The sequence below is a fragment of the Pinus tabuliformis genome, chromosome 4_2 (assembly GCF_031772625.1).
Source record: "Pinus tabuliformis cultivar Carrire ecotype Pingquan chromosome 4_2, CPIR1, whole genome shotgun sequence".
Classification (NCBI taxonomy): Eukaryota; Viridiplantae; Streptophyta; class Pinopsida; order Pinales; family Pinaceae; genus Pinus; species Pinus tabuliformis.
Window position 1 is genome coordinate 112014546 of NC_142304.1, and position 26908 is coordinate 112041453.

The following is a 26908-nucleotide window of genomic DNA, read 5'->3' on the forward strand; positions in this document are numbered from 1 at the left end:
CCATTGACTTTTAAATCTCCTAATCTTAATTTACACCCTTCATTAGCATAAAAGTCCGCGTCTTTATTGAGATCACAAAGAACATGGATATATTTTATTAAAGAGAACAATTCTTTTGCTTTTCTAATTCTTTGCATAAGACTTTCTAATGTTTTGTTCCTTAGAGAGGAACCCTTCACCAAACACTGAATAAGAAAGAGGGAGTCTCCCAAAATAGTGAGAGAAGTTACCTTTTTTCTTTGGCTAATTGAATCCCCTGCCCCTAGTAGAGAGAATATGCTTACACTTGATTATTTATCAAGGATCCTAAACCCCATGAATACTTTGCAACTTTAACTTCCTCGGAGCCATAAAGCATAAGTTCAATTCTCACACATAATATGAGTCAAATTGTGATAAAGTTAAAATGGTAAATATCCCCTACTTACCGACTGTGAAATATTTGGTATCTAACAAAATGTTAGATATACTTTTAAATTGATTTGAGATGCTTATTCTACAATGCAATATGATGTGCAACGCTGTTGTCATCAAAATTGAACTGAAATTTGGCTCATGTCCACCAAAATAAAAATCATGAAAAATCTAAAAACAAAAAAAATTAAATAACTATACAAAATATTTCAATAATGTTAACTCACAATTTTTTTTTACACCTGAAAAAGTTAAATCTGTATTTAAAATAATTCTATATTAATTATAAACCTTACCCTACCCTACCCCCGACCCGACCCGACCCGACCCATGATGATGTTTATTTGTTTATAAAGATGGATAATGCTCAGCATCATGTGATGCCTATACGATTCCAAAGAGAACGTTTACAGGCCGATGTCGATAACAACATTTGTAGAGATGGATGATAGTAATACATACTAATCGTCATGTGATGCCCATATATTAAAGTACACGAGAACGTCGGTACCTGCATTGACTATAAAACTCAAAATTTAACTTCCACTTCACGCCATTGACCTCAGAGTAGAGCCGAACCAAGTGGCGGCACCATTTCTCTCCATGCTAGATCTAACACGCCCTGCGACGGAAACCCAGATGCGAACATACCTTCTTGTGTACACGAAGCAGGCTGTTCACTTCCTCTCGCAGATCCTTGGCGGAGGAGCGGTCGATATTCAGTCTATACGTCATCCTTCGCTGTTTAGCGGTAAGTTTTTCTCAAATTTGATTTATAAACTTCAGCACCGGATGCCGGCAATCAGCAATCCCTATTCTATAATTCCAATACATAATTCATTTATAATATTGGCACCACAGGATTTTCAGTTTCCATCATATCGCTGAAATTTCTTGTTAAATATGCAATTATTCCATCTACGACTCTTCACCCCTTAGATATTTGCAGGCAAAATAAAACTCCCAAGATGCTGTTTCCATGCCAAGCACTGGCAATTAAGAGAAGGCGCGAAAAGCGTAACTATCAAGTTGGATTTTGCATGCTGTCAGATAAATGCATGTATGGACTTTGCCTGTTGAGCTTTGATGTGAACTTAAGATGTTTGTGGCAACGTAATCCTCCTATGGATTTGTTTGGATGTTCAACATTGACAGGCGGTAGTGCATATCAAGGCTGACATTTGTAATTACATGACATGGATTATTACGATATCTCATTACTGGGCCGAGTTTGCTATGTCTTTAAGGCACATAGAGGCTGGCCACTGACTAACGGGCTCTTAACATCTAGTCCCCTTTTTTCAAGAAACTATGCCGGATACTTTGGGGAAAGATGATTTGAAGAGTGTCTCGGGTTAAAAATGCAATGTTCTGTATTAAATAAAATGAAACCCACTGGTCAGCTCTACGAAAGAGAGTGTGAACTAGGAGAGTCTGGTTCTGCAAAACGCTCTACATTGTTCATGTACATCACACATTATATAGTAATCATAGATTTAGGGAAGTTAGAACCATAACCTAAAAAATAGAAACTAATTCCTATCCTAAGGTTTCGTGAACCAACTCACTATTCTAAAATATTCTCCATTATCTCTAACACTCCCTAATCCTGTCAATCTAACATCAGAGTAATCAATATAAATAATACCGTAATCTACAGTACCTTGTAGATACCTCAAACCACTTTTCGCTGCATTCCAATGACTTTCAAGTGGCTTGGAAATGTATTGACTTAGCACACTGACTGCATAAGCCAAATCTGGTCTAGTAGTGGTCAGGTAGATTAGGCTCCCAACCAGCTGTCTGTAAAGTGTCGCATCTGCCTCTTTAGAGCCATCCTCACTTTGCAGTTTGATGTTTTGCTGTAATGGTACTGTTGTAGGCTTACACTAATCCATCCTAAATCTTTCTAGTAGTCCTTTGACATACTTTCCCTGGGACAAAAATGTTTTTCCTGAATCTCTCCAGATCTCAAGACCCAAACAGTATCTTAATTCACCAAGGTGTTTCATTTCGAACACCTGTGGTTTGTTGCTTGATTTGTTTGATTAGATGAGTAGCATCACCTGTAATAATCAAATCATCTACATACAAAAAAATCAACACTGTGCGCCCTTGTTCATCTTGCATGGTATAAAGATTAGGGTCGTTTTTACTTCTGTTGTAGCCAAATTGCAGAAAAAATGAATCAATTTTTTCATACCAAGACTTGGGTGCTTGCTTTAGTCCATAAAGAGCTTTCTTTAATCTATAGACTAAATGTTCTTTCCCTTTCTGGACAAACCCTTTAGGTTGCTCTAAATAAACCTTTTCTTTCAATTCTCCATTTAAAAATGCAGACTTTACATCTAGTTGGTGAATCATCCAATGTTTCTTAGTAGCTAAAGCAATCAACATTCTGATGGTATTTAGTTTAGCTACAGGGGAAAAGGTTTCTTCATAGTCAATGCCTTTTTTTTGTGAATACCCCTTTGCTACCAATCTAGCTTTTACTTTATCTATAGTTCCATCTGCATTAATCTTGGATTTATACAACCATTTACAACTTATGATTTGTTTCCCTCTAGGAAGTTCAACCAGTTCCCAAGTGTTGTTCCTAATTATAGATTCATATTCCTGTTCCATAGCTGTTTTCCATTCACTACATTCATTTGCTTCCTTATAACTAGAAGGTTCAACAATATTCATCATACTAGTTATAAAAGCATTTTCCCTATATCTTGCAGGCAATTGAGCTTTCCTACCTGATCTCCTAAGTGGTGGGGTAGCTTCAAACCTTGTCTGATCATCATTTTCTTTTTCTTCCCGCTGCTGCTGTTGTTGCTGCTTTTGCTATTATATCTGTTGTTGTTCATCTTCTGCCTTTGTCTGCTGCTGTTGCTGCTACTTTCGATGTTATATCTGCTGCTATTCATCTTCTGCCTTTGTCTGCTGTTGATCCTGATTGTTTCCTATTTCTTCACTTTCTTCTTCCACCAAGTATGGAATATCCCATTCCTCATTGTGCTTATTAGATTCTTCATGATCCTGCTCATGGAATATGACATCTCTACTAACAAAAATCTTGTGAGTAGAGGGATTAAATAATCTATAGGCTTTATATTGTGAACAATACCCTATAAAGGTACATTTGATGGCTTTTGAATTTAGTTTTCTTCTGTCTTCCTTTGGAATATGGGCAAATGCTTCAGACCCAAATGCTCTTAAATGTTTTACTGCAGGCTTAAATCCATATAGTGCTTCATAAGGAGTTTTAAACTCAAGACTCTTTGTAGGACTCCTATTTTTTAAGTAAACAACAATATTCAATCCTTCAACCCAAAAACCATTCGACAGATTCTTACCTTTCAACATGCTTCTAGTGCATTCCACCAGTGCTTTTTTCTTTCTTTCTGTTACTCCATTCTGCTGAGGAGTATGGGGTACTATGAATTGCTGTAATATTCCATGGTCTTTACAATACTTGATAAGCTCATCCTTCCTGTATTCTCCCCCTTGATCGGAGCGGAGAATTTTTATCTACTTCCCTGTTTGCTTTTCAATCATATTTCTGAACTGCTTAAAGTATTCAAATGTGTGACTCTTCTTACTCAAGAAATATACCCAAAAAAACTTTGTGCAGTCATCAACAAGCATTAAAAAATATAGTGCACCTCCTAATGACTTTGTTTGCATGGGTCCACAAAGATCTGTGTGCACTAATTCAAGTATATCTCTCTGTTTCTTCTCTACTCGAACAGGGAATTCTTCTCTATGCATCTTTCCTAATGTACAGGCATCACAATCATTATGCACTTGTTTTAACATAGGAAGATCTCTTACCATTTCCTTTTTCTGAAGTAACAACAAATCATTGTAGTTGATATGACCAAATCTCTGATGCCACAACTCTTCTGTAGTCAAACCCGCTGTTGTTAAAGCTTGAACTAGTGCTGGTCTTACATCCAATTTGTACAGACCTCCTGTTCGAATTCCTGTAGCAATAGTCTTCATGCCATCTAGCAAATCTTTAATATAGCAGTTAGATTTAAAAAATTCAACTTTAAGATCTTGATCTGTAATCATGGATACAGAAATCAAGTTCTTTGTTATACCGGGCACATACATAACATTATAAATTTGTCTTACATTACCATTAGGTAAAATGACAAAAATTTTCCCACATCCTTTGATCTGATGACTTCTAACATCACCTAGATATATTTGTGCTCTATCGTTGATTTCTTTAAAATATTCAAACCATTGCTTGTTCCCTGTCATAAGTGTTGATGCTCCCGAATCTACATACTAGATGTCTGCATCAACATTCTCATCACGGTCTGCCATGAACAATCTGAAATTTCGCTCATGATTATCATTCGCGAGATGACCTACATGTCGTTTCTACCTCTGTTGTTCTTCATGATATTTCTTCTTCTTGCACTCCCTAGCTATATGACCAAGTTTTTCGCAATAAAAACATTTAATTACAGAGTTGTTTCTATTCGGATTCATACCTTGGGTCGGATTTGGTATTTTCTGTGAGCTTCCTCCGTTTTGCTATTGCGGATTTCCTTTTCCTTTGTAGAAGTTCTTTTTTGCCATCAATGCAAGATCAACACTCTGGGGCTTCAGAGTCGATCTTATTTCTTCTTCTTGCATCAGTATTCCTGTCAGTTCTTCAAACTTTGGGATTTTCTCTCTCGCATTTATCCCAGTGATGAACATTTGGTAGTCATCGGTCACACCATTCATGGTAATTGTTACAAGATCTGTATCTTCAACTGTATGACCAATGTCTACCAATTTGTTCTTCAGATCTTTGATCCTTGCTATGAAGGCAACAACTGTTTCATTCTCCTCCATCTTTAGGGATAAGATCTTGCTCTTCAGGAACAGAAGACGATTTGTATTCCTGATCTCATACAGATCCTTCAAAATTCCCCAAATTTCGCTTGCTGATTTACATTCTCTGATATGTGGTATGATGCAGTCTTTCACTGACATCTTCAACAGCGTCCTTGCTTTACCCTCACGCTTCTCCCAATCTGGGACTAATGCTGATCCAGCTGCTGGCTTCTGCTCATCCCCATTTGCAATCGTCCAAGCACTCTGCACTTCTAGCAGAGTCTGCATCTTGAATTTCCAATTCGCATAATTGGAGCCATCGAGCTTGTTATGCTCATTCAAGCATGCTTCAAACATTTGATTATTCATCTTGGCGATTTAAAAGGTTTGACAGGTAAAAAAAAATGTTAGATTTACCCCAGATCTGTGTCAAAGACAGAGATCGTTGATCTCCAATGTTGTTTGATCTCGCAACACACTCGCAGATCACTGTGGCTTCCTTCACGGCCTCCAGACAGCCTTCTGTTGTCAGCCTCTGCCAGGACGCAGCCTTCTCTCGGCCTCCACGCAGCCCCTCACTTGTTTGCTCAGTCGGCGTGAGTTAGCACCACGGACTCGTGAAGGTCTTTGTGCATGTACACTTGATATCTGCGACGATCGACAAAATGAAAACGCGCAGAAGGTCTACAGTGGGATCGTCGCGTTTGTGCACTTAAAACCTGCGACGATTTCGGTTCAGTCGCGCCCTCCACTCAGCGTACAGGTTCCTCAGCCCTGACGCTCTGATACCATGTTAAAAATGCAATGTTCTGTATTAAATAAAATGAAACCCACTGGTCAGCTCTACGAAAGAGAGTCTGAACCAGGAGAGTCTGGCTTTGCAGAACGCTCTACATTGTTCATGTACATCACACATTATATAGTAATCACAGATTTAGGGAAGTTAGAACCATAACCTAAAAAATAGAAACTAATTCCTATCCTGAGGTCTCGTGAACCAACTCACTATTCTAAGATATTCTCCATTATCTCTAACAATTCGCACCACAGGATTTTCAATTTCCATCATATCACTGAAATTTCTTGTTAAATATGCAATTATTCCATCTACGGCTCTTCCTCCCTTAGACATTTGTAGGCAAAATAAAACTCCCAAGATGTTGTTTCCATGCCAAGCACTGGCAATTAAGAGAAGGTGCGAAAAGCGTAACTATCAAGTTGGATTTTGCATGCTGTCAGATAAATGCATGTATGGACTTTGCCTGTTGAGCTTTGATGTGAACTCAAGATGTTTGTGGCAACGTAATTCTCCTATGTATTTGTTTGGATGTTCAACATTGGCAGGCGGTAGTGCATATCAAGGCTGATATTTGTAATTATATGACATGGATTATTACGATATCTCATTACTGGGCCGAGTTTGCTATGTCTTTAGGGCACATAGAGGCTGGCCACTGACTAATGGGCTCCTAACATCTAGTCCCCTTTTTTCAAGAAACTATGCCGGATACTTTGGGGAAAGATGATTTGAAGAGTGTCTCAGGTCACTGGGATTGCTATGAACAAGATTACAAGCTGATAGACCACAATGATTGAAAATTTGTAAGCAATCAGTGTGGACCTTTCAAGCTATGTTCAGGACATGGTTGCATAATGGGCATGAAGTTACATTCGAGTCCCATCCTTGGCAAGCTTAAAATCAATAATACAAATTCACATAACACAAAGAATGGTTCAGGGAGGCGTTGAGATATATGATGGAGAAAATAGTCAGCATGTCAGATATGCAATGGAGAAGATATAAAAGGAATGACCAACGTACAGATACAATATTGAGATGTTCAACATATTCGAGAAAAATCGAAAAATATTATGTTTGCTGGGAAATCTATTATAAAAAAGCTGGTATATGAATTTCCTAGTCAGCATATTGAAATTGCAACTGTGAGGCCTAATAGATGATTTAGCCTGAGGGAGCATTAACATAATTCATTTATTCGTATGTCAAATAAGAGTAGCAAAACATTGAGGAGCAGTTTTCGTCAATGATTGTTTTGTTTGTCAAGTATGATGGAATAAGACAGGGCATACACTCCCTTCCCCACATTCAAAAATAATGTCTTCTCTAGGGAATCTATTATTGGTATTAAAATTGCAACTCGAAGGCCCAATAAATGAACTGGCTTGAGGTGACATTAACATAATTATTTTATTCTTATGTCAAATATAAGTAGCAAAACATTGAGGAGCAGTTTTCAACAATGGTTGTTTTGTATATCAAGTATGATGGAATAAGATAGGGCATACACCCCGCGCCCCTCACATCGATTTTTATTATCTTTGCTAGGAAATCTATTATAGAAAAGTTGGAATATGAATTGCCTAGTCAGTATATTGAAATTGCAACTCAAATGCCCAATAGATGAGTTGCCTAAGGGGACATTAACATGATTCATTTGTTCCTACATCAAATATAAGTAGCAAAACATCGAATGGTTTTCCACAGTGGTTGTTTTGTATGTCAATTATGACAGAATAAGATAGCAGATACACTGCACCACACCCCCCCGCCAACACTCACATATATGTGAGTTCTATACAAGCATTCAAAAAGTACTTCTCAAAGCCAACTTTATTAATCACAAATGTCTTTCAAAAGGTAATTACTTGACAGTAGTTGTTTTGCATATTAAACACTAGCAATTGGGAAAAATAACAAAATACTAGCCCGGGATGCTTTGTGTGTGGATAAGTGTTTGGATAGAATAAATGCCTACCTAAGGGCTGTCTTTTTCAAATATTGCAATTTTTTTTAAAGAGAACATACATTCCTTGTTAAGAAAAAGAGCAAAAGCATAAGAAGACAAGAATTGGTGGAAAAGGCTTTAAGCCGTTCTCAACACTTGTTCTCAGGATGTTAATCTATAGTACCAGGATTTGACTGCGTCTAGATCCAGATCTCATTGAAAAATCCTTAGTGGATAATGACAACACCTCATCAATAGATAAGGATGACAACTAATAAGAAGGTGTTTAGACTTTGTGATTGTCTAAGGAGTCACAATGTAACATTCAACCTCACCTGAATCATAAGTATGAATAGTTATACTAGTAAAACAAGATGTATTTGCGTAAACTGGTACCATCTTCAATCTTCAATCTGAAACTTTTGAACTAATCTTCGATGAAGATATGCTTGAAAAACTGCCAATATGGATGATGAATGGTTCATTTGAAGTGAACTTTCAAAGAGAGTAGAATTTCTAGAAGTGAATAGCCTCCATGTTTGAGCATTCCGCTGGTAATTCGGTGAACAAATAGGATCAATGAAATTCTCTTTGAATTTAGGCACAATTAGGTGCCCAACGTCATCCCAATGAATAGTTTGTTTGTTTGTAGATAGCTTGTTGGGGGGACTACTTGCTACGTTAGAATTCCCATATTCTGTTTGAATTTTGATTTTTTGATTCTTCTGTAGTTCTATGGTTGGATATTATCCCCACAAGGAAGGCTTCCCAACAGGCCTTAGAGATTAAGTAACATAATGAATCCTAAGCTAAATACCCTTCTAGAAACCTGTTAATTAGACACCCCAGAACTGTATTAAATAAGGTTGGGCTCTGGGTGAAAATGAAGTAATGAGTTCAAAGAACCTATGGCCAATCCGAAGGGCTGAGATAAGTCCAGAAGATGCTCAAATTGATTCCAAATATATGCTACCATTAATTAAAGAATTGCTGTTATTAATTAGGATTTGAAATAAAGACACTTTACAACATGCAAAATCTACAACCACAATAATAAAAAACAGCCTATAAATGATGATAGACAATAAAATATCAAAGGCTATTGAATAGGTAACCAAGAGAAAGGCTAAAGCAAATTTTCAATGGCTGAAATGCACAAAACAGCTAGGAACCCTAGACGCCAGCCCTAGAATTATGGTTGGAAAACGCATAAAAAGTGATATTTTTAATTTTCAACTTAGTAGATGCAGACCCTAACTTCAACTATATGACATTTAACGTGTTTTATGCTATTTAATGCAGATTTTGCAAAACCCTAACCCTAGTTTACAATGAAAAATAAGAAAAGATAAAATTTTAGTGAAGATTGACACACAATGACTAGTGTCTTCAATCAATTGAGTATATGGAGTCAAACGACTGAGGGCAAAGGTGGAAGACCTTGGTTGGAGAGAGAAAGAGAGAAGAGAACCTCTCAATCTAACTATAGCGACTTTCACAAAGAGGAGGTTTAAATTCAAGGAATGCTATTCTAGGTTTCCTTGATAGATACTTGGTGATAAATTTTGCATTTGGAGATTTTAGAGCCAATAAAAATGTAACATATCATGAAGACTTCATAAAAAACCTTAATTCATTTGTAAAATCTGGCTTAAAGAGAGATAGTCCAAGATAATCCATATTTTCTTTGGTCCCAAAGTAGCTGCATCCAACAATGCATGCAACTTTTTAGCTGTGCTAGAGACGACATCCACTGGTAAGAATACTTAGTTCTAGTCACCCTAGATTGGACATGGAACACAAAAGGCCATTTCGCAGACTCCTTTTTCTGTTCTTTCTTATGTTTGAGTAGCTTTCTAAGCCTTGCACTACATAGCCGAAGTGTTGGCCACTTGCACCAAGCACTTTGTATTTTGGCACCCTTCTCTCTAGGAGTCTGAGCCATCCAGTTAAGAAATTCACTTCCATCAACAAATATGGTTAACAACCTTTTATTCTGGTGAATTGGATATGCCTCTGCAAGAAATTTGAAGGCAAAGTATCCACTCATAATGAACAACATGCTATACTCCCTCTGCGGAAGAATGAGATAATCCATGATCCTATTTCGAACATCATGTTCAACAATACCTTTCTCAAGTATTTCTTTAAATGCATGCAAACTCAGGTTCGCAAGTGTCTCACACAACTCAAATGAAGAAGATTCTCAAAGCTACAATTGTTGCAGGCATGGAGAAAACCCAAATCCATAATAATCCAAATAGACCTTCAAATTCTCTTTGAGATGCTTATATCATCATTCCTAAGCTCATCAATATCATTTTTTGAGGCTATGCCCAAGTCCCACTTATCGCCTTTATCCACTCTTGGAACATCTTCAGGGCATCAAATACTAGAAGTAGGGTTCACTGTTTCAATTGATGCCATATCTTGTTTCCCCTTAAAATTACTAGCATCATTTAGTATAAATCTTGGGGATGCAAAGTTCTCGAGCCGTGGTAACTTTTGTTGAATTTTGGTAGCCGCGATTGATATTCTTCAATTGCATTAGCCCACAAAAATTAAAAGAGAATGAAAATTCAATTCTGAATTCAAGGGTCAAATAAAAGAGGTAAAATCTAAATTTTGAATTTTGAAATTGCCTCCAAAAGTCAAGTCAACCCAGCTAAGAGACACACCAATTTGGACTCCAACTACTATATATTGCCATTCAACCTCATCACTTGGAGCAATTAGGATCAAGCAAGATCATCTAATTTCTGCTCATGTGCGAAGGAGAGAGTGTCAAGAAAACCAAAATTTGACCAGCATTGACCAAGACTTTTTAGGTAGTTTGATTGTAGTTCACTAAGGTTTCTGAGGTAATCGCAGGAGGCCAAAGTTTGACCTGTTTGACTAAATTGCAGGAGGCCGAAAATGTGGTAGGTTTGACTAAATTGCAGGAGGCCGAAAATGTGGTATGTTTGACTAGGTTTGACTCATTGGATTTTGTGGTCAGTTTGACCTAGTTTGAATGGAAAAATCGAATTGTATCTTTTGTTGAATTGGACAATTTTTCTAAGAAAAGGTTGTTGGGTTTTTCCCTAGGTAGGGTTTTCCCAGGATAAAAATTTGTGTCTCTTATGTTTAATTGTTTCTTCATGGTCCTACTACCATTATTGTTTTACAGTTAAGATTTCTTATGTATAATTGTTTAATGATGAATATAACACATGAAGAATTAATTAAGAAATCATTGGGTAATTATTAGATTAGAAGATCATGAAAATTCAACATGGTATCAGAGGGTTAGGTGAAAGAACAACCATGGAAAAGAAGCCCTAGACATAATTCTGTTGCCTTAGTTCAAACTGTTAGAAAATCAGAAAGGCAGTAAAGATTTTCGTGTTCTTGATAATTACTTGTGATGTTTCTTATTATTACGATTCTTTATATCTTCTTTCTTTAGTTCATCAAGCAATTACATAAAACAATAGACACCAGATGTAGGCACATGCCAGGGCAAAAACCCCCTCGAGGGGAAAAACCTAGTCAAGATAATTCTTCCTTTCAATAGTATTCTTTGAGACTTTTCACCCTAGACCAAGACCATACCTTCCCTCCACACCAAGTTAGCCTCCCAGAATTTTGACCTCTTCCCAACAACTTCAACTAGGCAACAACTTATGATAACTGGCAGCTTCCGGCAATAGTGAAACTTGGAAGACTTCGATCTCCCAATTTAGGACACGAAACAGAGAGAGAGAGACACCAAAATTTCGATTTTCCTTGTCTCCTTAGACTTACCCAAACTCGCATTCACTTTGGCTTCTCGACAACAAACTTTGCACCTTTTCCAACTACAAGAGAACTTCGCACTTCTGCCCAGCAACAAGAGATTTTCACACTTCTTCCTAGCTATAAGAGAATTCGAACTTGTGAGATAATGATGCTCCAAATGAATTCGATGAGCTTCCTTTTATAGGCTTCATGTGGAGTTGAATAGGGTCCTTAGGTTGACTTGATCTTCTCTTAGGCTGACATGGTGTGGAGGTTACATAATTCATATTTGACTCAATACTTAACCTTTTTACATGATTCAAAAGCCCAAGAAGGGTCTCTTTAAATGTACAATAACTCTATAGACTCAAAATAAATACTAGAAGTCCTCAATGGGGACTTTGACCTAAAACATGGTGACCCAAGCATGAAACCCATGCTTTAATAAGTCATAATAATAATAATAAAAATTCTTTTCTTTATTCTTTTGACAAGTACATTACATGATGACTCAAGTTTAATAAAGACCGAACATAGTTACATTTTCCAACACAAACCTCAAGCCAGTAAGAGAGAACAAAGTTAATGATGGTTTTGATTCTGCCTTGAAGAAGAAAGGATATTGTCTGCTAGATTAAAGAAGGAGAAGACTGCCCTCAATACCTTTGTTTGCTGGTTGAGAGAATTAACCAGGCCAAAAGTCTGTTATGGTAAGCAAGAAAGAGAACCAAATCACTAGAATGAGGCTGTAATATTCCAAATGGAAAAATATCATAGATAACAGAAGCAATGAACTAGCGACAACTACCAAATTCAGAAATGCACAACCATACACATTTGAAAACGAAAATATGGGCAAAAACTTTGAGTCATTATATTAATTTTGATAAATATGAGTAAAATAAATGAGATCAACAGAACCTGGGCTTGCTACTACAAGCTATGGCAAGAATCCATGTTGGAATTATGATGCCCAAGTGTTGGAATGACTCCACCAAAAGAAAACCTAAGCACTGACCCAAAAAATCATTGCCATCGCTGCTGTATATGCACTGAGATTTCGACCCTCAGATCTGCTCCAAAAATTATGCAAACTTAAATGTAAGCTCTCCACTCCAGCGCCAACCAAACCTAGAAATACCTCACAGATTCAAGTGGTGGAAATAGTCCCAGGATAAACTGTACCCTCCTCCAATAATTTTTGCTGCTGATTGCTGAATGGAATTAGGAATTCTGCCCTCAGAAGTGCTCAGAAAATTTTGTAAAATTAATCCTAGCCTCCTCTCACCAAACCCACAAAAACCCAGAAAGGGTTTGGGTTGAATCCAACATGCCCCAGTGACCCCCAAGAAGTGCATGTGGCTCCAACTGGCTGGAAAAACGCCCTGTAGAAAGAATCCTGTTGTAGGAAGCCAAATCAATTCTTGGAAAATCTCCTCCAACCCCTACAACCACTCCTCCAAATCTCTTTATCTCTCCTTGCCCAACTCCCATGAAATTTCCTAGCTCTCTATGGCTGCGTAGTAGATCTCCAGTGATCTCTGCTCAAACCCAAATTTTAGACAATTCGGCCCTCCAAAATACAACACTCTTAGCCCTACAAAATACAAAGAGGAAACTTGCCCTTCCAATGGATAAATTCCTGCAAAATCTTTGGCCCAATCTCCACTTCTTGCTAGCTCCTCTCAACCCACGAATTCCCTTTTTGTGTCCTAAGAAAAAACATGTCCAAGCTGATGAAATATTTGCAAATTAGCTCCTCAAACACTTAGAACAAACTCCCCCTTACTCTCTTAGGGTGACATTCGAAGTTCACCGAAGGTAGAGGTGGAATTCTTGCTTAGGAATGCCTTGTGCTAAACAACATTGGTTGTCTTGGCTAAACAGTTCAAGGGAACTTGTGTTTAGAAGTAAAGTTGACAAAAGATGCAAATGAAGGCCTCTTCTCCTTATTTATAATCATTGGCCTCCTTTTCTCCCTTGGTGCCCCTCACACTTTATATCTCCTAATTTGCACCCGCTCCTCTTTCCTTTCTCCTCCATGAGTGCGAGTTCCCTTCTTGGGCCAAAATTATATCTCTTGTGGGCCACACATTCCATTAGAGCTGTAATTTCCCTTTTTCCTCCTAAGTCCCAATGCTAGAATCTCCCCCTCTTCCAAAAATCGTCTCTCACGTGGAAAATAAAAAATAGGGATATTATAGTCCTCCCCACCAAAAATTGCTTGTCCTCAAGCAATGCTTGAACAAGCACCCCCTCTCACTGCTGATCACCACTATCACCACCAGTAATACCAAGGTCCCAAACGTGTCATTGAGTCATCCTCGATCTCTGCACTGTCTGATCATGAAGGAACCCCTCAATACCCGGATCCCAAGCCATCCTGATCACTTGTGAAGCACCCCAGGTATAGGTACTAGAATCCCTTTGCATACTGTCAATAAGTAGAGCATCGTGATAATGTAGGACTTTGTCCAACTCCACATGAAGTTGCTCTACTTAGTAGTCCCCCTCTTGCACTCCAAGGGTAAACTCCTGAAGATACAACCCAATCCCCGTGGGGATGAAGTCTCTCGTGCATAAGCTTCCCCTGATATCCTCCTACTGACCAACCTGCCATGCTGATGAAGTCCCCCATGACATCAACGAGCCACAAAAGCCCTATGGAAGATCTAAATGATCTTCCCATGTAGAAATCAACTCATCCCCAAGGGTAGCTATACTGCCAAGTCCTGTGATGCCTGGATCCCATGCTAGTCTAAAAGGGTGCCACCATGTTGTTGCTGCGCAACTCTGTCCATGATGGTCTGCCCATCGTGCACAAGCTATATCCTCCTCTCTCGGGACCTGATGACAAAATATCTATAGAGTCCCAATGCATCTGGCCCCGACATCTCCACAATGTCACGACCTACCCATCCAACACTCACCTTGATTCGTAGCAACAACAAGGAAAACCAGCCTTGCCATGCAACAAAGGCCTCAACGCTCCCTTGCATGTCAAACCAAGTGTGAGTTGCGTCATCCTTTGTCTCGATCATGCTCATCACGAGACAAAGTGTCTAATCAACCAACCAAATCGTTGGATCCCACAGCTAGAACGACGACGGCATAGTCCTAACAGTTGCTGGCACCAACTTGTACCACGTCTTAGGTCCCTGCGTGCAATCAATATATGGACTCAAGACATCACGAACCAATCTGGTCCGTGTGAAACTGCCCTTCGCCGGTCATACCACATAGTGGGATCTGTCGTCCTGCCTCCTGAAAGTGCTTCCCAATACTAGCTGGAGTCTAAACATTCGCCTGCAAGTAAGGTCCACCAACCGCTGTAGATGTCCTGAGACACCTCAGAATGTCTCGCCAAAAGGGGGTCATGCCTGAGTGTGGTCTCAAGGGTGGTGTGAGTGCTACCTCTGCAGAAGATTGGACTAACCCCCAAGCCTACATTCGCCAACTTGCGCCTTGATGATATGCCATAGCTGGAAAGCCTCTCTCCCGATGCACCGTGTCCCATCCAACTATCTCTGATGAACCTCTTAGGTCCTATTGCTCATGATGAGAGCATCAAGAGAAGGATTTGAAGTACAAGAGAAGGTGCGAGAAAGCTAGAAGGAGAAGCCACACATCAAGCAAAGAGAAGGAAGTCTGGAAGCTGTAGTATATTAACTTGTTTTGGGCTAGAAATTTTCCACACGTGTGAAGAATCTATGTTGTCTGAACTGTAGAGAGAGCCGAAGTATCACAGTCATACTTGAAGGTCAAATCAAGGAGGAAGTCAAGGTGAATCTCAAGCCGAGTTTGAAAGGAAGAAGTCTCCACCTAGAACGCAAAAAATTCAAGGTTGAAAGTTAGTCAACCACACGTGTTAGGGTTTTTGAAGCAAGCCAAAAGTTGCAGATTTGTTCCAAGGGATTGAAATTTTGAAGGAGAGCTGAGAAGGAGGAAGAAGCAAGGAGTTTGACTATCGTTGACTCAAGGAAGAAGAAACTCATCAAGGAAACCTTGTGACTTGGTCTTGGAGAGGTGAAATAGGTCAAGGGTCTTGGTCTTGATATTCATCAATTGAAGTCTCTAAAAGAGGAAGAATTCGTTTGGGTTCTCCTCTCAAGTTGGAGAGGTTTTGGCCCTGGCTAATCTCCTACATTCTGTGTCTCTTGTCTCATTATTGTTTATGCATTGGTAGTTGTTTGATGAAGAACATAATAATAAGAATCTAAGTAAAGAGAAGATCCCGATCTAAAGAAGTATAAAGCATTCACAAGCAGTTATCATTATAGAGAAATCATCTAATCACTATGCCGGAGATTTCTCAACATGGTTTCAGAGCTAAGGTGACAAAGTCAAGGAAGGGAATTTTATCAAGGGACACTCAAGGATCAAAACTCGAGAAAGACATCAAAGCAAATCTAAGAATATCATCTTGGAGTCAAGATCTACAAAGAAGTATTAAACCCTAGATCAAAGAAAAAGTCTACACCAGAAGAAGTCTTGGGATCCTCAAAGGACCACAAAGACCCTACTTAAGATGAAGGGACTTATAAATCAATTTTCTTACTAGAGAAGCAAGATCAAGTACATTGTCATCATCTTTAGAAGTTCTAGGGCGATTTCCTCTCGTTGAAGCAAGAACCTTACCATTGTAGAAGATCATCTAAGAAGCATCAAGAAGTCATCATTGATCATCATCAAGGACATCAACATCAAAGGATCTAAAGTGATCTCCCTCTTTGTAGGGTCAAGGATCATTCTTGAAGAGAACTATCTTCATCAAGGAGAAGCTCTCTATTAACTATATCATCATCAAAATTCAAGGAGGCAACAAGTGGAAGAAGCATCTTCACAAGTAAGTATATTTATGTCTGAATTTGTCAAAATGTCCTTTTGCAAGGAAAGCAACAAATTGGTTGGGGCTTCAAATTATCTTGCATGGAAGAAGAGGATAGATTTGAATCTCATTGAAAATGGGGTGATGGATCATTTATGAATTCAGGCTTCTGTGATCCATAAAGAATTAAGAAAAGTCTTTTGGTAGAAATCACATAAGAGAATTTTTTGGCTGACGCATTTCGAACCAACAAGTGTAGTTCATCATCAGGACCAGATGAAGAGGCAAACCATGGCAAAGGCTTAAATAGAGAGCAATGTAGAGACCATAATTTCAAGTAACGACTATATTTGAACAATAATATTTAAATTATGATTAATTTATTAATATATTAAAAACAAATATTATTAAGTAACGACTAGTTTTTGGAAAATAATATTTAAACTATGATATTAATTTATTAAAAACAAATATTAATAAGTAATGACTATATAAACGACTAGTTTTTGAAAAATAATATTTAAATCAATATTTTAAAATCAGATATTATTAAAAAATTCTATTAGTAGGAAATAATCGAAAAAAAAATCAAAGTCAAACTCCAAACAAGGAGGGAAGTAAAAAATTATAAGGAGTCAAGACGCTCGAGACAAAATCATTTAATAAATAAAAATAATTAATGAAAATAAAATAAACTAAAATAAAAATAATTGGAAAATAAATAAAATAAAACAAAACTATACACAAATCAAAAGAAATATAAATTTATAAATAAATAAATAAAATAAAAATAAAAATAAATTATATATATATATATTTACTTTTCTTTGAATATATATATATATATATATATTCAAAGAAAAGTAATCAATAAATAAACAGGGTTAACAATAAAAAAATGGGGCTGAGGCCCATTAAACAAATAACAAAAATATTGAACGGAGTTAAGAACAAATAGGATGATAAAATACTTAAGAAAACACGAAGGATCAAGAATATAAACTCTAATGAAGAATAAACCAACAACAAAAAAAGGACACCAATACCTAGATAGATAAATAAACAAACAAAATAGATCCCAAAAAAGGAAACCTAAAAAACTAGGAGGATAGGATAGGGACCCAACTTCTACTAATAATCTAACCATCGTCTCTATTCAAATTATTGGGTCTTTTTTTGATTTCTAAGGCCTCCCTCAATTTACGATGATGGAAATGACTAACCCTAGCAACAACTTGGGCCTCCTCAATGCAGATGTGATGCTTAGATTTATCTGCACGCTCTGCCAAAGCAGAGAAGTGAATCCTGCCATGCTTGATGTTAGCGACATGCTCACGAATCCTTAGATTAATCGAACGATCAATCTCACCAATGTAGGGAGTCCCACAAGAGCATGGGATAATGTAAACACCCTTCATATTCTTGGGGTCCACTGGGTCTTTTACAGATCTAAGGGAGCTCCGGATGGTATTTAAAGGCCTAAAGGTTGAAGCCACCTTATGCTTCCTTAGGATCCTCGCAATCTTGTTAGTGGTCCCTTGGATAAAAGGAAGATGAACACCAAAAAATCGATCCTTGGTATCTTTCTTAGCACTAGGACCTTTTTCAGCTCTGAGGAAAGCCTTAGTACATTGGTGTCTACTATACCCATTATTAAAGAAAACACTTAGGAGATGTGCTTTCTCTTCATTGAGATGGTTGTCATTAGAAACTCTTAAAGCTCTAGTCGCTAAGGTGTTGAGATGGTCTTTTGACTTGTGTATATTTTTGTTTTATTTTATTTATTTTCCATTAATTATTTTTATTTTAGTTTATTTTATTTCCATTAATTATTTTTATTTATTAAACGATCTTGTCTCAATTAGGATCTTGACTCCTTTTTATAATTTTTGACTTCCCTCCTTGTTTGGAGTTTGACATTTTATTTTTTATTTTTTATAATTCGATTATTTCCTAGTAATAGAATTTTATAATAATATTTAATTTTAATAAATTAATTTAAATATTATTTTTCAAAAACTAGCTGTTTAATATAGCCGTTACTTATTAATATTTGTTTTTAATAAATTGATAAATTAATATCATAATTTAAATATTATTTTTCAAAAACTAGCTGTTTAATATAGCCGCTACTTAATAATATTTGTTTTTAATATATTAATAACTTAATCATTATTTAAATATTATTGTTCAAATATAGTCGTTACTTCAAATTATGGTCTCTACATTGCTCTCTATTTAAGCCTTTGCCATGGTCTGCCTCTTCATTTGGTCCTGATGATGAACCACACTTGTTGGTTCGAAACGCGTCGGCCAAAAATTTCTCTTATGTGATGGATCATGTCAAAGGCTCTATCACCAAACCATCGAAGGAAGATGCTCAAGCACTTGCAAAGTTTATGAAAGGGGAAGTGAGGGCTCAATTTATTTTCATAGAATCCATCACGGATCCCCTCATTCATATGTATCTAAACTCAACACCTCAAAAGAAATATATGATAGATTGGTAGAGTTGTTTTCTATAAGCATTGCAGGAGAATTTATCTCTCTAACACAAGAACTCTACAAGCTAAGGATATCCAAAGAAGAAGGGATAGCCTCATACTTTATGAGGATATCTGAAATAAGGGATCAACTTCAAGATCTGGGAGAAATAATGTCTGACAAGGAGATGACCATTGTAGTACTAAATGCACTACCAGAGGAATGGGGTAACTTTACTTCAAGTATTTATGGGAAGAAAGAAGCTACTCCATTCTAGGATCTATGGTCTCTATGCAAAATTGAAGAAACCAGATTGAAGGAAAAAACTGATGTAGGATCCAATGAGCAAAATCAAGCATATGCTGCTATGGCAAAGAGAAGAGGAAAGTTTGGGAAATTTGGTCCTTAGAAAAAGAAGAACCTGGCTAAGGTAAGGGGACCTAAGGCAAATATGGAGGGTATTGATCAAATGAAGAGATAAATTTCCCTAAGTTAGTTGGGGTTATTCCCAAAAGTTCAAGTCGACCTAGGCTTGAAGAGACACCCCTTGAGGGCTAACGTTCACCCTCATAGAACACTATAATAAGGGAAGAGAGAGGCTCATTTGATCACCCATCCAAGTGTGAGACATCTCAAGGAAGGAGTATCAAGAAGCTACAAAGAAGGAGGCTTTTGTCCTTAGTGAGTTTGTGGAGTCTCTTGAGGGTTTTGGCAGCCAAGAGTACAAGGGTTTCTCATTGGTATGTGGAGAAGCTGCAACCCTAGTTTAGGCATATTTGGGGAGGCCGAATGGCCTAGTTTTTGTTACAAGAAAGAGCCGCCTCCCTAAGTGACTTCGCTGCCTGTGGAAGAGGGCCACAAAGGTGTTCAGAGCTATCCTAAAGGGGTCCATCAGCCCTGTGTGTCTCACTAGTTGAAGGAGGAGGGCCACAACCCTGTAACATCTTTCCTAAGAGAAGAAAGAGGGACCGAGACCTTTGTGATAGTGCACAAATCTGTGGAAGAAGGGTTGCAGGCCTTGAGATGTGAAAAGAGGCCTTAAAGCCAAAGAAATTTATAGCCAGATGTACCCATCCTTAGCGTGAAGAGAAGAGGCCTGTGTGTCCAAATAACCCTTTCTACAAGACTTGTTTTGGAGGCCGCAAACTTGCTTGAGTTTGGTAGGGTTTTGAGTCATTGTGGTAGGCTTGGTAAGTTAAGTGGGTTGCCAAACGACAAGGAGATGTCTTGCTAAGTTGGAGCGTCTGTTCAGTGTGTTTGGGCAAAGATTGGAACAACCAATGAACAACTCCTTTGTGGACTATTAGAGGCTGTGCAATAAGCCCTAAGGACAATATTAGGAGGCAATTCTATCACTAAGTGTGCGTTGATTGGTTGCACTAAGTTCTGGCATCATTGTAGTAATAATGAGTCAGATAGTGGGTAGATTGTTCATGAGCCCTAGTTCAATGGTTTGGTGTTGTCAAATCAGAGATAAGAGGGTTGCTTGATGAAGCCCTAGATCAATGAATTCAGGAGGCATTTTAGTGGTACGAGGCCAATTGTGCAAGCCCTAGGTTTGTCATTCTTGTAGCAACCAAGAGACAACATGAGGGCAGATTGTGTGCCCTAGTTTAGAAGGTTGCAGATGGACAACTTTAGTAATATGAGTGCAATTTGTTGAAGACCCTATGTGCTGGTGTCGTTTAGGAGCAAAGGACAACTAGTGGGCAGTTTGAAGACCTCATATATAATGAGCCTTAGAGCAGCGAAGGGACTGTTAGGAGGTAGATTGGTGTGCCCTATTTCAGTGATTGCAAGAGGCATTTCACTAATAAGAGGTCAATTTGACAAAGACCCTAAGAGCAGTGATTGCTAGTGGGTAGTTCGAGTGAGCTAAAGCTCAGTCATCTTGGAGTAGCCAATTGTGGTTGATAGTGGCAAATTGGACTGCTTGAGATGCAATTGTAGTGATCAGCGGATGGGGAGGCAAGGTACCAGCTAGATGTGTTCAAGGTAGTTGGACTGAAAGGGTTGAGCGTGCACACCTTCAACAAGTAGGTTAAGTGTATCTTGTTCAGGGCAAATTGGTGGTCATAGTTGTTGACACCAAGCCCTAGTTGTGTTCTTGTATCAGGTCCGTATGTAAGGTCCATGATCCCTAGTATGGGAGTCCTAATGCTGTTGTGTTAAAGTTTGTAATATGACATGTAGTGGGTTAAAAGTTAAAAATTGTTATGTGCACTAAGTTGATTCATTGATATATGTTATTCTGTTGTGCAAAGTAGTAGTGTTGAGGTATTTTGGTGTGTTTATTATCATGATTTTAGACATAGACCTATAGCTGAATTGCCGTGGAAAAATCAACAGAGTACCTCAAACTCAAGTGCAATCTACGCCTTTGAAAGTGGAAACGAATATGGCTAGGCCAAGGGCATTCATAAGTTTACAATGAAGAAGGGACTGAGTTCCTCATTAATTTTGGAGACCGAAATCCTCTTGTAAAGGTTGAGTCATTTTCAGAACTGAAGGATAGATTGTTGTTATTGGTACAATGTCTTTAAGGAGGTCGAGCTACTTGGTTTGGAAGGGCTGAGAGCAATCATCTAAGATCTTCCAAGTATTTTGTTTGCGCCCTAGAAGAGGGCCGAAACCTCTAATCTGTGAACAAAACTTGTAGACAAGAAGTCTGAACCATGCTGGTGCCACTTGAAGATTGTCACTTGCTCATTTATTAAGGTTTGGTTGATGGAGCAAGTCCAATTTTAAGATGCTATAAAGGACATTGGAAAGCCATAGCCTTATTCCCTCCTTTGAACTTTCATGAAGTATTCTTTGGAGATTTGTACTTATGGCTCAATTTGCAATCTTTTGTCTTTGTTGACAATAGTTGGAGGGTGTCGTTTCTTTATAGTGCTAGTCAATAAAGAGGTAGAATACAAGCCCTACAAAAGCTATAATGGATCATTAATCTTGATACATTTGCTTGGAATGATACCAAGATGGAACATCCTTGATTGATTGATGACATGATGGATTTCATCACATATGTAGAGGCATGGGGACTCTATGGCACATTCTTTTCCACTTATGGTTTTGGACATTTGGACATGAAATTGATGAATTATCCCATCTATATTGGCTACCCAAAGAAAATTTGCTCATGTCAAAGTTTGTTGGAATCACAAAAGGTGTAGATAAAATTTGGAAATCTTAGGGTTTGTAAACCTTAGAAGACTAGAAGTCTTGGATGAGAAATCCATAGGGTTTGTGGATAAAACCCTAGAGCTAGACCTAGATCGATGTTTCCGCTAAAAGAAGAAACCCTAGCTCATGCCAGAAAGGAAAGGAATGCAACATGCTAATGGTGAGGACGAGGATGAGCATTTCTAGCTTCATGAGATTGCAAAATGGATTTCAATGATTTCTGCAAGAAGACAAGGATCAAGAGGGAGTTGACAATTCCCTACAATCCTCAAAAGATAAGTACTTTATATCTCTCTTCCTTGATTATTATTGTTTTACTATTAGTTAGCCTCTTGCCTTTGTATCTTTTACTTGGTTATAATCGTTTCTTCCATGACGTCGTGAAGGCTTCCAAGGCTTTGGCAGCAGATCAAAGCATCAGGAAGAATTAAGCAAAGTTTGTGGTAAGAGAAATCTCCCAGGATTGAGCATAAACTCAACGAGAGTGATTTTGTTCAAGAGGGAGAAATTGTTTTGATGATTGGAAGAGCTCCTAGTTTAGAGGGAGTAGGCAAGCCAACAAGTTTGAAGGATGTCATGATGGAGAGAAATTGTGCCGAAGAGAAGTCAGTGGTGACTTCCAAATGGATCTACAAGATCAAGTATGCAGTGGATGGCAACATAGAGAAGTACAAAGCGAGATTCGAGTATTCTACGAGAAAGAGGGAGAGGACTATGGGGAGACATTTAATCCAGTCTTCAGGTACACTTATGTTAGAACTATTATTTCTGTTGCTTCGATTATGAGTTGGAAATTACATCAGGTGGATGTGGAGATTGCTTTCCTCAATGGAGTAATTGAGGAAGAAGAAATGTACATAGAGCTACTTCAGGGTTTGGAGGTACATGAGAGGAAATCTCATGTCTGTAGACTGAAGAAAGCTTTGTACGGACCTCAGTCATGGTATTCTTGGATTGATGGACATATGATGAATCTTAGTTGATCTTGCTATTATATGACTTGTTTCAGATGGGAGCAGAAGGACTTAAGTGACAGAGGAAGCAACTATGGTAGGAGGATTTGCTTCCATGATAGAGGGAGTAGTCAGGATGACCACACGAAGCCTTGCTTCAATGTTAGAAGGAGTTGACCTCTGTGTTTGAGATGAAGGATCTAGATTTGATACATTACTTCTTGGAACTAGAAGTGTGGTAGAAGCCATGTGAGATCTTCCTTGGTCAAAGGAAGCATATTATTATGATCCTTCAGAGATTTGCGATGATGGACAACAATCCATGGCCACTCCCGTAGTAACTAATCTAAAGAAGCTGAGTAGTAGAGGGAGCAACCAAGATTGCCACAACATGATCTGTTTCAGTGTCAGAGGAAGCACCCATTCAGGGTAATCGAAAAGTGGTTGTGGTGATGGATCCAGTGAAGGAAGCTGGTCAGTTTATGGTTGAGCCAAGGCATGTGACACAACATGTGTTTAGGTATCAACATGATACAATTGGATATGGATTGAGATATAATGAAGTATAGCTGCAGGGATATACAGATTTAGATTGGGTAGAGAGTGCAAAAGACAAGAAGAGCACATCAGGATGTTGCTTCAGTTTGGGTTCTACTATGATATCTTGAATGAGTAGGAAGCAAACATTTGTTGCACTCAACGTTGTAGAGGTTGAGTATATTGCAACTAGTTTGGCGAGTTGTGAAGCAGTGTTGCTTCAGAAGCTTCTCGTAGGATTGATTGATCAGGTGCTAGAGATGACCATGATGATAGGTCGAAGCATATTAAGATCAAGTACTGAGATATGGTACAAAAAGGGAGCAATGAGACTCTTATACATTTCTACAAACGAGCAGGTTGCTAACATTTTCACAAAGCCTCTGTCCCAGGATGAATTTTGTATACTTTAGGGGCAAACTTGGAGTGGTTGAGAATGCTTTCCTTGGTTAAAGGGAGTGTTGATGTTGTAGCATCAAGGGCGAAGATTCTTCCTAGGTCAAGGGTATTGACCAGGTCATGGGTGTTGATTGGGAGCCACATAATGTGGCTAGGGAGATTGGCCTAGAGAGCATCAAGGCTCGGAGTGCTCCCTCGATTAAGGGTTATATGACCATATTACCAAGGGTTACTTGGCTAGTGGGTTGAATGAGTGCCGTATAGCATCGGGCAAGTGTTTTTCCATTCAATAGCATGTGACAGGATGTGGGAATGGTAAATGGGCCAAGGGTTTCGCCATTTTTCAAGGGGTTCCTGACATGACTCTAAGTGACGACTTGTTGAGCTGGTGACCCAGCACTAGTCATATTGACCTTGGTCAAAAGTTTCTGACCATATTGCCAAGGGTTTTTGCTAGTGGGTGACTAGATCCATTTGCAAAGGGTATGTATCTAGTGAGTGTCTAGATTCCTTTGCATGATGTTGATGTAGGATGCTTTTCGTGGTTCTAGTATAGAACATGAAGTGGATGGATACATCATAATAGCTAGCTGATTCAACGTTTTATTGGGATGAAGAAAAATTTCAATAAAGAGATACATCTGAAGAAGTCAAAGTGAATACCTCCCTAACTAAGAGTGAGTGTTGAATTTTGTTATTTGCGGTTAGTATTCTTCAATTGCATTAGCCCATAAAAATTAAAAGAGAATGAAAATGCGAATTTGAATTCAAGTTGACTCCAAATAAAAGAGGGAAAATTTAAATTTAGAATTTAGAAATTTCCTCCAAAAGTCATGTCAGCCCAGCTAAGAGACACACCAATTCGAACTCCTTCAACCACTATATATTGCCATTTTGGATCACCCAAGATCATTTGATTTTTTCTCACACGTGCGAAGGGGAGAGAGAGTCAAGAAGACTAAAATTTGACCAACATTGACCAAGACTTTTTGGGCAGTTTTACCGCAGTTGTCTAAGGTTTCAAAGGCAGTTGTAGGAGGCTGAAATTCGGCCTGTTTGACCAGGCTTTGACTAAATTGTAGGAGGCTGAAAATGTGGTTTGTTTGACCAAGCTTGACTCATTGGATTTTGTGGTCAGTTTGACCTAGTTTGACTAGAAACATCAGATTGTATGTCTTGTTGAATTGGACAATTTCTTTAAGAAAAGGTTGTATTTTTCCCTAGTTAGGGTTCTTTAAGGGTAAAAATTTGTGTCTCTTGTGTTTGACTATCTCTTCATGATCCTACAGTCATTATTGTTTTACAGTTGATATTTTCTATGTAGAATTGCTTAATGATGAATATAACACGAGAATAATTAATTAAGAAATCATTGAAAATAATTATCAGATTAGAAGTTCATGAAAAATTCAACACCTTTATTATTTCTTCATATGCTCCATTCATATGATGATCCAATATTTAAGCTACTTGAATGCCTAATTCTTTATGTGTAGCAAGAATTTCTCCTAAGCATTGCTTCCTCTTTTTGGCATTCCATCTATAAGCACTAGAATTGGTCCGAGCTGTAGTAGCCCTACAAGAGTACACTTGGGCTTGTTTTGCTGACAAGTCTTCCACTCTGTTATGTGCCTCAACACATCATACTTGAGGCCTTTCCAAGAAAACCTTTCTTTGATCCGCTTGTATGTTTTGAAGAGCCTTTGGTGTCCTACTAGTTGTGAGTTATGAACAATCTTCAAGATCTCCTTTTTGAGTGTAGATTCAGGGACCAAACATATCCTGTCTTTATAGAAAATGACCTCATCCTCTACTTTGTACTTGTCATCCTGGAAGAATTAATTAAGAAATCTTTGGAAGTAATTATCAGATTAGAAGATAATGAAAAATTCAACACCTTTATGGCTGCTTCATATTCTTCATTCATATGATGATCCACTTCTTAGGCTACTTGAATGCCTAATTCTTATGTGTTCAAGAATTTCTCCCAAGTGTTGCCTCTTTTTGGCATTCCCATCTATAAGCACTGGAATTGGCCTACAAGTGTACACCTAGGCTTGTTCTACTAACAAGTCTTCCACTCTCTTACATGCCTCAACACATCATCCGTGAGGCCTTTCCAAGAAAACCTTTCTTCGATCTGCTTGTATGTTTTGAAGAGCCCTTGGTGTCCTGCTAGTTGTGGGTTATGAACAACCTTCAAGATCTCCTTCTTGAGTGTAGATTCAAGGACCAAACATATCATGTCTTTATAGAAAATGGCCTCATCCTCTACTCTGTACTTGTCATCCCAGTAAGCAAACTTATTTTTGAATATTCTGCCAGGAGGTGGGCTTTCCAATCTTTGGTGATTTCCATGAGTGTGCATGTGGTTTTTTCCTGGAGAGCGCATCAATCACAACGTTCTTCTTGTACTTGGAACCAAACTCATAGGCATGTAGGATGTTATCTAACAAACTTGGTCTTGTAATCCAACATTCTACTATGCAAGCCACATCTTCATGCCTATATATCGCTTCCATTTTCTTAGCTGATATAGTTCAAGGACCACCATTGGACATAGCTCTCAACACTACCTTGCTACCATTCGAGGCCCTACATTCCATTTCCATCACTTGGTAGTTCATTGAGAATTTTCTAATTGAGTACAACCACTATACCCTTAACACAACATTGGTATTTGCAAGATCTACTATGTAGAAATCATTTGTGAATGTGTAATTACCTAGAGTCACACTCAAACCTGGGATTACCTATGTGCATAACATGTTTTA

At 38.2% G+C, this 26908-nt stretch overlaps 1 protein-coding gene across 4 annotated transcripts in view; it reads left to right on the top strand.

The window, feature by feature from the left end:
• The first annotated feature begins 838 nt into the window (after window positions 1-838).
• Window positions 839-26908, top strand: part of LOC149168517 (organic cation/carnitine transporter 7-like) — a 391286-nt gene continuing 365216 nt past the window's right edge. The window contains exon 1 of one of the 4 annotated variants that reach the window (XM_089428285.1): window positions 839-1165. The gene's annotated coding sequence lies outside the window, so the exon portion shown is untranslated. The remainder of the gene's footprint in view (window positions 1166-26908) is intronic. The other 3 variants (XR_016259749.1, XM_089428283.1, XM_089428282.1) reach the window with 3 other exon arrangements.